Source organism: Tenrec ecaudatus, chromosome 5, assembly GCF_050624435.1.
Source record: "Tenrec ecaudatus isolate mTenEca1 chromosome 5, mTenEca1.hap1, whole genome shotgun sequence".
Classification (NCBI taxonomy): domain Eukaryota; kingdom Metazoa; phylum Chordata; class Mammalia; order Afrosoricida; family Tenrecidae; genus Tenrec; species Tenrec ecaudatus.
In genome coordinates this window covers 139,459,058-139,473,420 of record NC_134534.1, presented here as the reverse complement: position 1 = coordinate 139,473,420, position 14,363 = coordinate 139,459,058, and the positions used below count along the sequence as shown (strand labels likewise).

General features: G+C 43.2%; 1 protein-coding gene across 1 annotated transcript in view; it reads left to right on the top strand.

Annotated features, from left to right (window-relative positions):
• Positions 1-14,363, top strand: part of SYNPR (synaptoporin) — a 403,239-nt gene that overhangs the window by 338,243 nt on the left and 50,633 nt on the right. The window lies entirely within an intron of this gene.

Here is a 14,363-nt window from a genome sequence, read left to right as displayed (position 1 = left end):
ACTGCTGCCTGAGCTCTCTCGGGCGCGGGGAGTTGGGCAACCCTTTTCCTCACTGCTTATTTAGAACGGTGTGACTTGTGTTAATGTGAAGGGCGTTATTCCTTAGGAGATGATGGCCTGGTGGTTTAGCTTGAAGATGGAGAGCTGCACTGTTAATTTTTCCCCTTCTTTGCTTTTTCCCTCCCCCTCCTTGTCCTTCTCCTCCTCTTTCCCTTCTCTTATCCTATCTTCTTTTCCTGCTGATACAATATTCCAAGGTCTGGAACCAATATAACCTGGCATATCCCAACCGGGGTCCAAGGGTAGGCTGCTGCGATCCAGGCGATTCTGACTCATCAGGACGTAGTGTTGCATTGCTGTTAGATGCCCTTGAGTCGGTCGTGACTCGCAGTGATCCCATGTCCAGCAGAAGCAAGTACTGCCTGGTTCTGTGCCGCCCGCACGCTGGTTGTTATGTGTGAGACCATTGTGCAGCCCCTGCGTGCTACATAGAGGTGACATAGTGGTGCGTAAAACGTCCCAAAGCTAACACCCCTCTGCTATCGAATTGATCCCAAATTCATAGCCACCCTCTAGGACAGAACTGCCCCTGTGGGTCTCTGAGACGGTAAGTCTTCACGGGAGTAGAAAGCCTTCTCTTTCTCCCACAGAGACGCTGGTAATTTTGAACTGCTAAGATCAGCATTTACACATAACCCACAATGTCACCACACTGCCAGGGGTCCCAAAGCTGCATGTACATGGATAATTAAAAGAAAATCTATTGAAATTTCCTCAACTTTCAAATGTACATATACCTAAAATGTATCTTCCTACTTCAACTGTACACAAGAAAGTCATCCTTTTAATCTATCCCAAATCCTATTACATAGCATATTTCCATAGGATGCAAAAGCTCGGAGGCACTAAACAAAGGAAATATTTGAAATACTGTTGGTGCTGACAAAAGAGTTATTCTAATGTGTGAGTAACGTAACCTTTCACATATTGAGAGACGTTTATGGTTTTGTGTGCAATAAAATTGAAAGCACTTGCGATACTGGAAATTGCTGGTACAGGGCCCTTCTAATCGTGGTCTTGTAATGCCTGTGAAATGATTGGGTGGGCATATTCAGATGAGGTGCATAGAACCCTTTTAGGGGTTGGCTAGTTTTGTCATCCTGATGAGTTTAAAAAGAGAGATGTCCTTGCCATCAAGAAGAAGAGTGAGAAGCAGGACACGTCCTGTGGGTCTCAGTCCGTGCACTGAATCCCTCCTACATGCTAGAAACAGAGAGGGAGACACGGGAGAAAAGGTGAGGTGGTAAGGAGCAGCGGCAAGCGTGGCAGGGTCCCCCAGTAGCAGAACAAGACGGCAGAGCCTAACCCAGGGGCACCCCCTTGTGATGTGCACCCAGGTACCCAAAAGAGATGTCCACACATTGTGTAAAACCAATGGGCATTCATCCATTTTGGATACCAGACACAAACTTCTTAAGAGTAAGGTGATATCTTGATTTCCTGACAGAAATTGACATAGCTAGTTTGTCCATGGAGTGGGGAAAAAACTTATTTTATGATCTAAAACCACATTCTACTCATATGAAATAATCTCATGAATGTTCTACTTCATCTCTGTGTAAATAGTCTTTTCCGTCAAGCAGGATATAATGAAACCTTGCATTATGTTTACACTGGGTGGATTTTGTTTCATAACATTGTTGAAGAAAGGGGAGAAAGGCGAGTTCTAATGAAAAAAAAAAGAAAGAAAGGCTCCTAGCTGAAACGTCTGTGATATTAAAAAACTGATATGCTCATTATTTAGCAGATAAAAGTTAATTTAAAAATGATTCTGAGTCATGAGACTCGGAGAAGCAGAATGGATGTAACAAGCCAGCTCAATGCCTTTCCGGCTGCTAGTGACAAATCTATCCATTCAAGCCCACCAAGGTGAGGCAGTAAACAGGGCCTCACAGTTCTTACACCAATTGTGGAGAGGAGGCTTAAGCAAATTCGCACAGCATCACCATCTCAAGAGAGTAGTTTCAACGGAAGAAAACTTGCCAATACTCAAAAACCATCTGTTCATGTGTAAAAATAGTTGTACTAGTTTAAAGTCAGTCTTATTCAGAAGAATGACTGCTTATCATTAATTGGGCAACTTTGTTCTTGTAACAACCTGTCCTTTTTGTAGTTGTTGTTTTCTTTTTTAGCAACACATACTTTTAAAAAAAATTCTTAATTTGGGATTCTTCAAATCAAACAAACTCTTAGCCTGAAGTAGCAGTGCTACTGTGTTAAATTGAGATACATTCATTTAAACAGTTCAAAGAAGTGCTGTTTCCTTCGAAGCTAATATTGATGTTGTTATCAGTTGCCAGAGGCCCCTCCAACTCATCAGAACAGAGAAGGCATAAGGAATGAAGCATGGCTCCGTCCTGCCCCACCTTCGCATTCTCAGTATGCAGAAGCCCTTGTCTGCAGCTACTGGGACAACCCATCTCCTGGAGGGCTTCCCTCCCTGATATCCACCCGCTCCTTCAACTTGAGACCCTTCTCTAGCTATTGGTTTTCTTGATGATGTGTCCCAAGTGAGGAAGACAAAGATTCACCATCCCTCTCCCACCACGTGTTGTTTACTGTTGGTTCAACTCCAGCTCCGTAACAACCCTGTAGAAAAAGGAGAACTGCCCCATAGGGACCCAAGGGTGTATACTCTTCATGAAAGCAGAGGGCCACTTCTTTCTCCTACAAAGCCGCCAGTGGGCTCAAACCACTGACCTTGTGGTTAACAACCAAGGTATAGCCACTATGGCACCAAGGCCCCATGTAATGTTCTAAAGAACATCACATCCTTCAAACTAATGAGATCCCACCTAGCTTTAGAGACTGCTAGGTCTATAGTATACATCATGTACATTCTGTAGGAAAGTGATAATGATGATTATAACATTGACTGGTATTGATTGAGTTTCTATCCTATCTCAGGATGATTTAATGTTTTCAAGGGCTTTTGGTCATATCATTATTATTTACGCTTATAAACAATAAATGGGTGGCTTGGAGTTGAGTACCAAGCTGTCCCAGACCACATCACTAAGTTTGAAGTACCATGCAAAAGGAACCAAGACCTACTTAGATAACGTGCTTGAAAGTTAAAGACAAGCAAATAAGGAAGATAAATTGGGTGACTGCCATCTGGTCTGACTTTGGAAATGGAAAAGCCAGTCTCTGAAAGCCCTAGGATCTTCTGCCCACTTGACCGTTACAGAAGCGTTTTATTTGTCCTTCAGATCCATGTAGAGTTCTGAAATGGCCACCGTTTATTTGATGACCCTCGAACAACTAGAGGGTTTGACTTGTGGAAAAGTTTACCAATGATCCAAAACAGGCTTTCAAAAAGCCTGGATCAATATGGACCATAAACCAGAGATGACTGCTTCTGTGGGCTGTTGAGCCCATTACAGCTCAAAGCCGTTTTCTAGTCTGTAATTTTTCAAGGAGCACATCACCTTTCCTCCCACAGAATTGCTGTTAGCTTTGAGCCCTGACCTTTTGGCTAGCAAGCAAGCACTTAAGCATTAAACCATCAGGGCTTCCTAATCAGAGATTATCCGGACTGGCGCTTGTACTTTCTTTTTTAATTGAGATTAATAAATATAGCAAACCATTCCACATTTCAATCCTATCCAGCTGAATTGTTTACTTACTACCCCAATCCGTTTCTAGACATTATTTTTCTATACGGACCCCTCGACGTTATCACCCCTGCCCCCTGCCCCCAACTCTGTAAGCCACTCCCCCCAAAGTCCTTATTCCACTTGCTGTCTTTATAGGCTCATCAGTTCTGGTTTCCCTACACCAAAAAATGAACAAAACAGTTGCTGCAACTTCAAGAGAACGACCCCAGTGACATCACGTTTCTGAGATACTCCCTAATATGTACAATCAAAAGCCAAATAAAACAATACAACCCCCAAATCCTTAAGATTTTGAGTACCAGATAAGGTCCAGCCTGCATCACAGAGTGAATCTGCTGACAAGTTTCAAGTGTTCAAGTGAGGCTTCTGCCTTTGACCTTCTCTAGTCAAGTCACCAATGCACTCCATTGAGTGGCCGCTTTCCTTCTGTCCCTCAATGGTGGAGAGAGGAAGCTCGCCGGAGATTTATGTCCTGTGTAGTTCCACCAATGAATCTGGGGCTGCGGCTGGTACTCTTGTTAAGTAGTTATGAGTAGTTTCAGATGAATGGAGGCCGCGTTTATCCATGATTATTTTTTGGAATATGTTTTTCTATAAAATCTGCTTGACAAAAATTACCCACCTTTAAGTGAAAATGAGAATCTAAATGTCCATAGAAATAACATGATTGCTAATGAGGCTGAATGAAACCATAGAGATGAAATTGGGCCAACAGAAGCAGCCAGCTACTGTACATCACTACAGTAACTGTCTGCTTCTGCAGATGAATAAATACCAGCGCTCAGACAGCAGAAAGGGCCACCTGAATGGTATATGATTGTGGAATTGAAATGTCACATCCGATTATATCATTTTGTCATGTTTCTTAGAGTACAGTTTTAAAGCCAATCTCCTGCCTACATTTCTGTGACAAGATGTTCTCAGCCATTTTCAGATCTCATGTCAAATAGTCACAGTATGAGACCGAGTTTTTTTTCATCTCAATGAAAAATAACTTTAAAAGGTAACGTATCATACAAGGTAGACAGAGTGCTCTAAGAAAAAGTATATGATAAGCAATCCCACCTGTAGGTGAATTCTTGTTGCCAAAGATTTGACTCAAAGTAACTCCTGTAGGAGTTAAGGAGAATCACCATTTTCATCTTATGACATCATGGATAAGGAAGAAGTTATGTTACTCTACCACCAACCATCACTTCACCATATTGTACTGACTTGCTAGTGGCTATGGTGCTGGAGACGATGGGGTCACATGAGTCAGAACTGCTTGAATGGCAACTAACAACAACAACGTTCAGAAGTAGATCACCAGACATTTCCAACTCTGCTAAGTCCAGTGGACAGGAGTTCACAGAGCTTCCAGACTAGAAGGAAATGTCTGATGATCTACTTCTGAAATGGTTTTTGTCGTTAGGTGCCTTCCAATAAGTTCTGACTCAGTGTGACCCTATGCACAACAGAATGAAACAAGCCCCAGCCCGCCACCATCCTCACAATTGTCCCCAAGCTTGAGCCCATTGTTGCAACCATTGTGTTGGTCCATCTCCTCGAGAGCCTTCCTCTTTTTTGCTGTCCCTCCTCTTTACCAAGCATGTCCCTCTCCGGTGACTGGTCTCTCCTGATAGCTTGCCCAAAGCACATGAGACAAAGTCTCACCATCTGTGCCTCTGAAGAACCTTCTAGCTGTACTTAATCCAAGATCAATATGTTTGTTCTTTTGGCAGTCTGTGGCGCTTTCAATATTCTTTGCCCGTACCCGAATTTAAATGTATTGATTCTTCTTCAGTTTTCCATATTCAATGTCCATCTTTTACATGCATATGAAGAAACTGAAAATACCATGGCTCGCCAGGCATACTTTATTAGGCAATAGAAACCCTATGGATCACAGTGGAATATTATTCTATCTAGTGCTGAAAGACGAATTTTCAAGTTAGAAGACATTCAAAATATACAGTGGCCCAGCAATAGACTCGACCATGCCAAGGAATGGGCAGATGGTGCAGGACTAGACCAGAGTTTGTGCTGTTGTACAGGGAGGCTTCGTGGGTTGGCGTCAACTCAACAACTAAGCAAGTTATTCAAACTGTTATTTTTCCCATAAAGAAGATCCAGTTGATAAAGCACAACTAGAAATATTTACTCATTCCAGGTACACAATGGTAATAGAGGCTTATGTTTGTTTTATGCCCAGTGTATTCCAAAGTATTTTTTAATATTCTCATTCATATCTAACCTTATCAATCCTAGGAGACAAGTAGAACACTTAGAATTATTCCCACACTTGATTTCACTCCTCTTTATTGGATATTTTCTATGTATCAGAAATTGGGAAATGAGTCCATCTGAGATTAAAACATTTTTGTTGCCAGACAAGGAACTGATGATAGAACAAGGACTCATGTCAAATTATAAGCAAAGTAAGCATAGGCTGACCTGTGCTACTAATCTGTAGTGAGCAAGTTCAAATATTATCACCACATCAAAAGATTCTGCTTCTGAGTTGCTGATACATGGTGCGGGTTGTAATCAATGTCATGAATCAAAATGTGAATAAATTGTTGAATGGAAGACCAATTTGCTCTATAAACTTTCCCACAAATCACACAAATAAGTTTTTTTAAAAAAGAAAGATTTCTTCTTCTAGGCATGGCTTTCATCTGTCTCCTTCCCAATCCTACAGCAGAATCCAAGCCTCTTTTCCAATCTGTAATCTCAGACAGAGACAGGGTGCTCAGTAAGCAAGATAAACATGCGCTAAGCACAAGTAAACATGTGCTTACCTTGCTCACTGGGAAGCAAACTCTTAGCCCAGTTTTCTTATGGGTAGTGGCTAAGCAAAGGAGCCTTTAACCCCCTTAGAACACCTATAATTTACCAGTTGAACATCTATTACTTCATCTCTAGACTGAAGATAATAATACACATGTCACCGGGTTGTTGTAAAGAAGTGAGGAGTCAATACTTGCCATGCACTGTGCACAGGAAGATGTGCACAGTATGTGATGGATTAACAGTGGACACTTTAATTCATTCCACAACCCAGGTGTCAGTTTGTCATGCCGTGGAGGTTTGTTTCTTGCTGCCCTCCTAGAAGCCATGCCACTAGCATTTCATGCACCAACAGGATCGCCCATAGGGCATAGGTTTCAGCAGAGCTTCCAGGCTAAGACAGACTAGGAAGAAAAACCTCAAAATTGCTTCCAAAAAACAGCCAGTGAAAATCTTATGGACCAAAGTGAAACATTGTCCAGCTCATTTGCTTTGGACCATTACCATAGGGCTAGATCCCTGGAGGAGGCCCCAGGCTTGGTGGAAGAGAGAGTCCACGAGGGAAACCCTCCATTGAGACAAGAGCTGCAGCGATGAACTCACACATGGCAGCCATCAGGAAGATGACACGGGGCCAGGCAACATCTGGTTCTGTTGAATAACACAAAGCCACCTGAGTCAGAGCCCCCTCGGTGGCAGCTAGCCATCTAACTATCCAATTGCAACATGGTTATCGTTGCAGCGATCTGCCTGCCCATTACCACGTAGTATATGAGCCTTGACCCCTAAAAGGGGAAATTTTCACTCCAGTCACCACATTAGTGGGAATAAAGCTTGAGTCAGGACTACTTCCAAGATCACAATTGCTAAGTTGATCCAGCAAATTAACCTTTCTGTTCTGGACATTGTTCATCTCTATGAGACAGTAGATTTATAACTTCACCCCCTACCCCCCCACCCCTGCATCCTCTCCACACTCACGAAGTCCTGACAGAGGCCATCGCTGAGACAGAGCATCAGGAAGCAGGCACAAATCTGGTGAGCAAAGACTCAAACATGAATCCTCACCATCACCCACATCTTTACTTTGGGGCACTGGAAACAGAACTCAGACTTGCAGCTCATGAGTCCATTAGGCAATTATGAAAAAAAAAAAAAAGCCCTTCCTTTCCTCTCCTGGGATCCCCTCTCCCTCCTCTCTGCCTGTCCTCCTCTCTCTGCTCTCTCATCATCTCAGATCAACTCCATGTCTCAGAATATCTCATTGTAATAGTTCATGATAATCCTCAATGGCCTAAGCAATGTGACTATAAGGAAGAAAAGAAAGCATCTAGTCTGAACGAAAGATATTTTAAAATTATAGATAGCTCTCCTACAAATGACTGGGGGCCCCGTTTATGTCAGAGTAGACCTGTACCCTAAGGGGCTTTAAATGGATGATTCTTTGAAAGTAGATCTTCTGAGGTGTGTCTGGGTGGACTGGAACCTCCAACCTTTCCATTAGCAACCAAGCACTATTTGCACCATCCAAGGATTCCTCCTGAAAGATCATAAAAGAGATTTAATTGGCTAGAAGCCAAACATAACTCCACCTAAGAGGGAGGATTGACTGAGTTTACAAAGAACTCCAGAGTAGCTGACTTTTTTTTTTTTTTTTTTTGAGTAAGATGAATAGAGGGGATGGCCTTTGAAGTGCTGGCCTGGGTAAACTGCATTTGATGTTAAAGAGAATCACATCATTTGACTTGTGTCTTGTAGCTTGTTATTCACAGGCACGCCTTTCGGACTCTGTTAGCTTGTGATGTGTATGTGTGTGTGCATTTTGGATCCCTCTCTCTTTGAAACAAGATGTGCTCATACTTACAAAAGGATATGGAGCTAACCTTAAATGAACTATTAAACTCAATTACTGTAAAGTTTGCTTCAGCAAATACATGGTTCCACATTAGACAACACAGTGAAGACGACTAAATTAATCCATCTAAATATTCGTAACATACCATCTATACATTTGATTAGCTTTTGCACAATGAGTTCTGCCCCCCCCCAATTCTCTCTAGCTAGTGAAGTCTTAATTAAAATTTAAATGAGGATTAATTCCCATCATATTGGGAATGTATGCTTCTACAACTAATTAGTTAGGTGCAGAGATGTGCTTTAGTTGGGAGAACTCAATAAAGGCAGTTCTGATAAATTAATGGGCTTATTCAGCCCCCTGTGCTTCTTGACTTAATGAAACTATGAAAAGCCCCCAAAGAAGTTTCTAAGTTTCTTTCTTATTCCTTCTTTCTTTCTCCTTAAAAAACAAAAAGAGAGATGAAATGCATCTCCTCTATGGCACCGGAAATCCCAGAACATTTCAAGAAAATCATGTTTCTTTCTTGAATCCGCCAGTGGTTCTCAACTGGTGGAACATGGATTCTGCCCGACCCTCCTGCCCCAGACAATGGAAATATCTGGAGACATTTCTGTTTGCCATCACGTGGGGGATGTCACCAACATCTGGGAAAATAGAGGCTTGAGATGCAACTACACATCTTACTGTGCTCAGCGTAGCCGCCACAACTAAGAATCACCGCACCCAAGCAGTCAATGTTGTTGTTGGCTGCTATCGGTTTGGTGTCTGACTTCTGGCGATCCCATGCACTGTGGGACCAAACACTGAATAGATCTTGTGTCCCCCACGCCCCTGATGTGTGACGAGTGGACCTTTGTAATCCAGTGGGTTTTCGTTAGCTAATTTTTCACTCTAAATTGCAAGGGTTTTTTCCCTAGCCTGTCTTGGTCTGGACGCTCCAATGAAACCTGTTCGGCATAACATCACGAAAGCGTCCTCTGGCAGAGAGCTGCCTCTGGCAGGCAGTGCCGATGCATGAGGTAGTTGGCCAGGAATCAAATCCAAGTCTCTCATGTGGAAGTAGAGAATCCTGCCCCAGAAATTATCAGTCTTATCAAATCCTTGAAAGAACAATTTGAATTTGGTATTAAAATTCCCATTACTGAGCACAGAAATAGGTTGAGGACGTTGTGTTTTACATTGATCATATGTTGAAATGATAGGAATAGTCCTCCCTTTCTCCCTCTCTCCTTTCCCCACTTCTCCTGTACACCCCCTCCCCAAGAGGAACTCTTTAACATTGACTCCTTTAGGTGTGAGAAAATATTTTTTCCTTTTTTTTCTTTTATAGCAATGGTCTCATGAAGCACGTATCTTTATGAGAGTGACTGGCTTTGCTAACCATATCTTCCAAATTGGTCCATGTTTCACAATGTCATCATTTTTTAGAGATGCATAATATTCCATTGTATGTATGTACCGGAGTTTATTTATACATTCCTCCACAGATGGGAGTTTTGCTTCCATTTTTTGCTATTGTGGATAGTGGTGCAATAAACATGATTGTGCGTCTACATCTGTTCATGTTGTATTCTTTATTTCTTTGTTGTATACATAAAGTAGAGAGAGTGCTGGGTCATAGGAGTTTATATTTAAGTCTTTAATCTGTCTTGAGTTTATTTTTGCATATTGTGTGAGGTAGGGGTCCTATTTCATTCTTTTGCAGATGGTGATCCAATTTTTCTAACTCTATTTGTTGAATAGACTCTGTCTTCCCTCAAATGTTTTTTCAACCTTTATCAAAAATTAAGTGTCTGTAGGTGCTTAGTTTTACTTCCGGGTTCCCTGTTCTGATCTATCTGTCTACCTATCTGTTGTTGTTCCAATACAATGAATCAGCTGATTTGATTATCAGGACTGTGTAAAAGGTTTTGCAATAAGGGAGTGAGCAGACTCCCACTTGTCTATTTGCTTGTTTGTCTTTGAGTAGCATTTTATAGATTCTGCAGAAGCTGAGGAAGCTTAAGAAATGTTCTCCCAAGTGACTTGCCCCAGAGACAATCTGGATACGTCTGAAGTTGCAGTCTCCCTCTCGATACTTCCAATTAGGGAGAACCCGCTCCTCCCCATGTTTATGACACTCGGCTCATTATCCAGACCTTCGGTGCTCCTTCTCTTAGCTCTTCACAATGCACACACGTACACTCACGCACGCACGCACATGCTGCACACGGCGTCCCACTCTAACCTTCTCTGCTTTGTAGCTTCTTCCACTCAAGTTCTGTCTTCTAAGGTAGAGACGTTCCAAAGAGGCTAACGTACCTGTGGCATGCTGAAAAATTGCTTTTAATCAAAGAAAAGGACATTGGGGAAATGTGATGGCAAAGCCCTTCTTGAATTCAAGAATACTGATCACACCTGTGCAGCCCCACTGGGCCTACAGCCCTGTACCAAGCACCAGGGATGCAGAGCAAAATAAAGCCCCCTTCCTGGTCTCAAGCTACCTGATTTCATGCCTATTACTCTTAAAAACAGAATCTGTTTGGGAGGAGACAGTAGGAGTTTGGGGGAGACCCTAGGGATCTCTGGCTAAGAATTCAGATCTGGAGCCAGATGCACAGTTGCTACCAAATTGCCCCACTCACAAGCCCCGCCCCCTCCTGTGCCAGAGTATAACCAGGCACCTTGGTGTTTTCAATGGTTGATTTTTGAATGGAGACCACCAGGTCTTTGTATCAAGATGCCTCAAGTGTTCTTCAACCTCCATCTTCTCAGTTGGCCGCCAAGCACAGTCACCATCTGCCCCAAGACTTCCTGGGTCCCCGTCACAGCAACATCACCTACCCCGTGTAAGCAGGTAATAGACTCTCGCTGTGATTCAAGCTCTAGACCTGTGAGCTGGAGGTGACAGCAGTTCCTCACTGATCGATGGCTTGTTCAGATTAAATGAGTTTTTACTCACAAGGCCATTAGGACTGCACCGGCCACCTGGATGCTCGCTCTTCAACAGCAAGGGCTCATGAATGAAAGCCAGTATTTTCATCAGTCTGATTATTACCTGTGCTGGTGACCATACTATGCTTTCTCTGGGGAAGTTAATAAATCCCAGCTCGCTGATTGGCTAAAAGACAAGCGAATAAGTACAACCTCCAATGACTTCCTCATCATGAGAAATGCTTTGGGAGGTTCCTTGTACTGTTCACATCTGCCCCCTCTCATATGATTTTTCATTCTCTGAGGCTCCAGACTCAGAAGCAGCCACTGCCATTTCAGACAAGTGCAGCCAGCCCTGAAATGGAGCCTCACTATGTCCCTCATCATCTCGTTCCCTCCTGTCAGCCATCCTGCCCAGGCCCACCTCCCACCGACGACCTCAGATCACCTGCTCTGGGGAAAGAGGGCCAGGAGCACGGCTCCATTAAACGAACCAGGATCCCCGAGAACCACAACCTGAGCCCCCAGCAACTGGAAAATCTGGAAATAGCAGGAGAGTGTGAAGAGCAAAACTGTGTTCCAGGAAGTAGTGTGGGAAATTGGATTGTTTGGGAGCATTCCGCTGAGAAAACAGCCTCAGACTGACTTCCCTAGATTGTACATTGCTGAAGACTTGTCCATCCCACCATCTATGATGGCAGAAATGTCCGTGCTGCTTATTAAACGTATATCTGTGTTTCCAGAGCAGACACACACTCACACCCACTGCTCAGGGCTCACCGGGCTTTCTGTTTGAAGGCTGCCTTGTTCTCATGTCCACAGTTCATTAGACTTTCAGATAATTGGCACACAGTCCAGATCTGATCTTTTGTCTGCACCCCTCCTAGCTTTCTCCCTGATAGGCATATTCATTTGCACCCCTTATTAGCAGGACCACACAAAGAAGTGCTTTGAAACTCAAGAAATAAGGACTCAAGATTCAAAGCAGCTTAGATCCCTGTAATGCAGTAGTTCTCACCCTCCCTCACGCCACCACCCTATCATACAGTTCATGTTGAAACCCCCCAACCATAAAATTATTTTCTCGCTACTTCATCACTGTCATTTTGCTACTGTTATGAATCAAGCAACCCCTGTGAAAGGGTTGTCTGACCTCCCAAAGGGGTCGCGACCCACAGTTTGAGGACCCTGCTGTGATGGATGAGGTTAGAGAAAATTACTGAGCACTGAGAACCAGGCCTTGGCCTAACCAGACCATTCTAAACTTAGTGATCTCTCTCGGACCTGCAACTTTGAATCTTGTTCCATGTTCTGAAATGTCAAATGGATTGATTAAAAGCAATGATAAGTTTCTTGCCTCCTCTTGAGAAATCAACAGTTAAACCTGAATTGCAATTAGGTGTGTGTGCTCAGCCTTGTGTCATCCTCCTAATTGTTGTTCTGCTTGAACCCATTGTTGCGAACACTATGGCTATCTATCTGTGAGGGCTTCCCTTTTTTGGGGGGGTGGGGGACTGCCCCATCCCGTTTTACCAAGCATGATGTCCTTTCGCAGGACCTAGGCACTCTTGATAACATTCCCTAGTACGTGAGACGGAGTCTCGCTTTCCTTGCTTCTAAGAGGAGCATTCTGACTGTACTTCTTGCAACACAGCTCTGTTCTTTTGGCAGCCCATGATACTGTCAATATTCTTTGTCAGCTCCACATTTCAACCACATTGATGCTTCTTTGGTATATTCATTATGCAACTTTGGCATGCATATGAAGCGATTGAAAATATCATGACTGGGGTCAGGAGCACCTTAGTCCTCAGAGTACCCCTTTGCTCGGCAACACTTTAAGGGGGTCTTGTGCAGCACATTCACCCAGTGTAATATGTCATTGGATCTCTTGGCTGCTGCTTCCATGGGCATTGACTGTGGACCAAAGCAAGATGAAATCCTGGTCAACTTCAATGTTTTTCTGTTGATCCTGAGGTTACCTATTGGTCCAATTGTGAGGATTTTTGTTTTCTTTCCACTAAATTATGGTCCATATTGAAGGCTGTGCTCCTTGATCTTCATCAGCAAGTGCTTTGAGTCCTCCTAGCTTTCAGTAAGCAAGATCGTATCATCTGCATAGCACAGATTTTAATAAGCCTTGCTCCAACCCTGATGCCACATTCTTTTTCATATAATCCGACTTCCCTGCTGGTTACTCAGCCTACAGTTTGAATAAATACAGTGAGAGGACGCAACCCTGACACACACCCTTCTTGTTTGTAAACCATGCAAAGGCCCTGTTCTGTTGGCACACCTGCTTCATGGTCCATGAGCAGTTTCCAGAGGAGCGTAATGAAGTGTTCTGGAATAATTTATTCATCAGGCCAAGAGAGAGTACGGTGGAATGATTCTGGTAGTACATTTGTGTGCGTTAGCATTTAACGCTAATTGTTTCTTTGTGTACCAGCTGTGTAGTATTCCATGCTATGGAGCTATCATAAATTATCAAGCAATTTCCTATTATCAAACAGTTACATTTCTTCTCGCTCATAAGCAACACTATGCATTTAAACTCTTGCATGCATTTCAAATATATTTGGGGGGAGGAGTGCAAAACTTGGTTGGTCTTTATTTTAAAGTGAAGTTTCTATTTTTAAGTCCTTATAAAACACTTCCCTAGGAACTTGCCGCTCATCTGGGTGAATAATTCAGATTCCAACTTTTGAATCTGCCTGTCCCTGAATCTTATACTACTGAAGCAGAGAGCTCAGCACTGGAAAGAGAAGGACAGACAGAGAAGGAAGGAAGAAAGGCAGGCAGGCAGTTCGTTTTAAGGAAGCTGTTCCTGAAACATTTGCTTTGAAACTTGAGATTCAAATTCATATTCACTGTCATTGAGTTGATTCTGACTCATAGTGACTTGGTATTTGCCCTGTGGGTTTCCAAGGCTGTAATCTTTCTAGAAGCAAATTGTTGCATGTCTCTCCTGAAGAGAGAGAGTTCGAACCGCCGACCTATCAGTGAGCCACTGAGCACCTAACCCCTGCCCCAGCAGAGCTTCTCTGAGAGACTGAATTCCCCAACCCTCAGCCGCCCAGTCGATTGAGATTCCTGACAACCTTCCATAGCGTTCCTGAGGCTGAGAGCGTTATGGGAGC